The sequence below is a fragment of the Hippopotamus amphibius genome, chromosome 2 (assembly GCF_030028045.1).
Source record: "Hippopotamus amphibius kiboko isolate mHipAmp2 chromosome 2, mHipAmp2.hap2, whole genome shotgun sequence".
Lineage (NCBI taxonomy): Eukaryota > Metazoa > Chordata > Mammalia > Artiodactyla > Hippopotamidae > Hippopotamus > Hippopotamus amphibius.
Window position 1 is genome coordinate 186,653,229 of NC_080187.1, and position 4,481 is coordinate 186,657,709.

At 41.7% G+C, this 4,481-nt stretch overlaps 1 pseudogene; it reads right to left on the bottom strand.

Moving 5' to 3' along the window:
• Positions 1–895: 895 nt before the first annotated feature.
• Positions 896–1,559, bottom strand: LOC130846758 (oligoribonuclease, mitochondrial-like; annotated as a pseudogene).
• Between the last annotated feature and the right edge of the window lie 2,922 nt (positions 1,560–4,481).

The following is a 4,481-nucleotide window of genomic DNA, read 5'->3' on the forward strand; positions in this document are numbered from 1 at the left end:
AATGTTGATTCTTCCAATCCAAGAACATGGTGTATCTCAGAGCATGAGAGATTTCTTAGGAAGTTGAAGCACAGCACTGTCAGGTTGCACTTGGCAATTGTAGAAATAGCTGGAGTTAAAGGTGGGTCAAGGGGATTTGAGGTGTGGGACGAGAAGTGTCCAGTGCACCCTCAGTTTGAAATACTACAGATCCAGACTCACAGAATCAGAAAGTAGATGTGGAGGAGAGAGAAACAGGAAAGAGGTTTGGTGGATTCTTGTCACTCCCTGGTCTTCACTTGAGATTCAGAATGTGGTCATCCCATCTCCTCTCTTTAAAACAATGATTGGTAGCTGTCTGTCCACAGCCTGACTTCTGCCTCCTCACCACAACCTCCTGTTGCTCAAACCTGCCTGCTCAATTTCTTCCACAGGAACCTTTCTTCCACTGCACCAGGATGTCTGTAATGGATGTCTCTACTTTCTCTCCATCCATCAGCTTCCACCTGCTCTCACTTGTCTCCCAAATCTAGTTTAGAATCCATAGTTCATAATTTTAGTCCTATCTCAAGACAGTTCTAGATGCTTTCTCCTAAGGGCTTTTTTTTTTTGCATTTCAATAGAACTAGCTTTATTATTATTACTATTTTAAACAAAAGAAATGGTCTAAAAGGAAATACAGGTTGTACCAAGGGATGGATGTGACCTTGTACCTACAAAGGAGCTGCTGTGTCATAAATCAAAACAGCATGTGAGGAGAAAAATAATTTTCAGGTGCTGTCTGCTTGAATAATCTGGAGATGCAAGTGAACTGAAGGAAGGTGCCCTGCCAAGCAATCAGTGTGAGCCCGGGGGAAAATAAAACCCACCAGAAATCACTGGTGAGAACTACGTGGTGGCAGCACGAGAACTGGCATCAACTCACAGTCTTCTCATTTCCCCCATTTTCTATAATTTTCCTCTTCTTCTCATCTGTTTTTTCCTTGAAGATGTTATTTTGGTAAAACTGAAGTTCTTTGATGCTTTCACTAATGTCATCAAGTACCCTGCACAGCTCTTTAACAGTGCTCACATCAGTTATTCTATAATGAAGGTGTTTCATGAACTGGGGCATGTATTCGTCAAGAAACTTCTTATCTGCATGAACTGAGTTTCCTGCAAGCGGACAGAGCCCCAGAGGAGTCTGCTGTCATACAAAGGACAGAAATTCATACTCTGCCTGCTGCAATGTCATTGTACTCTCCTTCACTGCTTTCGTTAGACCAGACTTCCCAGGATGCTCCTTACACCCATCTGACATGCTGTCCAGGAATTCATCTGGCTGTTTTATAATCAGCTTAGGACCTTCAGCCAAAATGTTGAGATCAGAGTCCATTATCAAACAGGCCATCTCAATAATCTGGTCCTTCTCAGTGTCCAATCCTGTCATCTCCAGGTCCACCCAGACCATCTGCTGAGCCATGCTCTCCCCTGCCGCCATGGTTGCACCAGCCACCTTCACGGACACCACGTGTCCCAAACTAGCCTCAAGTCCCACCCACATCTCGCAACAGCCTGGAGCCCAGCGAGCCGCCTAGCATCACCTGGCAGTAGCCGCCATGGCCCCCAAGGGCTTTATTTTAAACCATTCATCTGATAAAACCCCAACCCCTGGTGAAACCAACACCCAGGTTTCGCCGTGGCCACATCCTGAGATGATTCCCTCCAGAGAAAAAAAGCGCAAGACAGGGCAGATCACTGTGGTGGAGATTACCAACTCCATACTCTAATATACATTCTTTAATAATAGAACTGATATCCAGTTGGACACATTGCTGCCAGGCATAAAATATTGTGTTTCCCAGCTGCCGTTGCATGCAGGTGCAGCCAAGTGTCTGTGTTACAGAAAATGAGAATATTGGGTAGTTGCTGCAGGAAAGCAAAAGAGAGTTGATTCAGTGGAAAAGCCTCCCCCCGCACCCCAACCTTTACCTTCTGGTGAGGCCCCTGTGGCCATCTTGAACCATAAGGTGACCTTGAGGATGGAAGCCACAAGCCAAGATGCTGATGCCAAAAGTAGTAGTTTTGATCCATGATGAAGTCATATATCAGCCCTAGTCTTACCTCCATAATCCTTTATGTGAAAGAGAAATAAACTGTAATTTTTAAAGCCACCATTATTTTGGTGTGTTTTTCCTGTTATACGCAGCTGAACTCAATCCTAGTTAATATAACCACCAACCTCAGAAGAAATTGAAATACTACGTAACAATTCTATCATTTTTTGTCCTGGTCCATTCACTTTTGAATTCTCCTCTGTGTCTATATCAAACTATCACCACTCTCCTACAATATATGACTTTCCACTTCCCACCTCATAGTCAGCAGGGCCTTCTGCTTCACTGGCAAAATAGAAGTCATCAGATCAGCAATCCATCAAATTCCTGCCACAAACTCGCCTGCTTTCTTTTACTCCCTTACTACCTTTCCTCCTGTTACCATAGAGACCACTTCCCTCCTCCATCTGAGGCAGATCTCTCCACCTGAGGTCTGGGTCCCCTCCCTCACGGGTTTTCAGAAGCCTTATCCTCTCAATCATTCCAGAGCCCATAAAATAATGTTCGTGGCCCACAGACATATCCTATGTTTGACCCATATAGTTTTTTCCTTTTATTTTTATCTTACTTAAAATAAGGAAAAATGGAAGGTAAAACCTTTCCTTTTTAGTGTATAATGCCACAAGTTTTGACCAACACGTGCATTTGTGTGTATATTACCATCACCATCAAGAATAGTTCCATCACGCCCTAGGATGCCCCCAGGCCTCAGGCCAATATTTAGAAGGAGGCTGTGCTCTCAAGTTGTAGTTCCTGCCATTCTCCATTTCTTACATCCCATTGCATCATTCATATAGGTCATCTACTGGCCCCTTAGACATTTGAGTTTGAGGCCCCTGGATTATTCCTTCTCTTTCCTCTGTCTCTTAGCCAATCCCCTCCTACTCATTCTTTCCCATCAACACCTCATCATGCTCAGTCCTCCAACATTAGGGAAAATCCCTCCTTTGACCTCTCCAGATGCTACCCTTCCATCACAGCCAAACTTCTTGAAAGAGCTGTTATTTGGGGACATCCTTGGTCAAATCATCCTTTGAAGGCCTGAAATTCTCCTGATACTCATTATCTAGGTGAGATGTTTCCTCTTTTTCTTTGGAAAAAAACAAAAAACAAAAGCAAGTTAAACCAAGACTTGCTGCATCTTTCTCAGATGATAGATTTCTCATGTTGCCACAAAAGGGACATGTAATGTTGCTCTAAAATTTTGGTAAGAAATTTTCTATCCAAATCATACCACTCTGCTCTTTCATGTTAAAATTACAAATAATGCAAACCCTGCCCACTGACTTGGTCTCAAGTGAGGGAATTAGATGAGATTAGATCCACTGTTACATCTACAAATAATTTTTGTCTCCACTGTCTCTTTGAAGGAATCATCCAGTATAAGAAACCCTGTGTATTTCTTTATAAAATTAATTTTTGTTGGAGTATAGTTGCTTTGCAATGTTGTGTTAGTTTCTACTGTACAGCAAGATGAATCAGCTATACATATACATATATCCCCTCTTTTTTGGATTTCCTTCCCATTTAGGTCACCACAGTGCATTAAGTAGAGTTCCCTGTGCTATACAGTATGTTCTCATTAGTTATCTATCTTATACATAGTATCAATAGTGTATATGTGTCAGTCCCAATCACCCAATTCCTCCCACCCCCCATTTCTCCCTTGGTATCAATATATTTGTTCTCTACATCTGTGTCTCTATCTCAAGAAACCCTATGTATTTCTTCTCCCATAAAGTGTGGGATCCACTTGGACATTTGGAAAAGAAAAGAAAAGAGAGGAAAAGAGAAAAGGGAAAAAACCTGAATTCTCATTCACAGAGGATTGTAACAAAGGTGGGTCCTATTTAAATATTACTGAATATGGTTTCATAGGAAGAACACTCTTCGACATAAATCACAGCAACATATTTTTTGACCCACCTCCTAGAGTAATGGAAATAAAAACAAAAATAAATAAGTGGGACCTAATGAAACTGAAAAGCTTCTGCACAGCAAAGGAAACTATAAGCAAGATGAAAAGACAACCCTCAGAATGGGAGAAAATATTTGCAAATGAATCAACAGACAAAGGATCAATCTCCAAAATATATGAACAGTTCATGCAGATCAATATCAAAAAAAAAAAAAAATACCAACCCAATCAAAAAATGGGCAGAAGACCTAAATAGGCATTTCTCCAAAGAAGACATATGAATGGCCAAGAGGCACATGAAAAGCTGCTCAGCATCACTAAGTATTAGAGAAATGCAAATCAAAACGACAATGAGGTATCACCTCACACGGGTCAGAATGGGCATTATCAGAAAATCTACAAACAGTACATGTTGGAGAGGGTGTGGAGAAAAGGAAACCCTCTTGCACTGCTGGTGGGAATGTAAATTGATACAGCCACTATGGAGA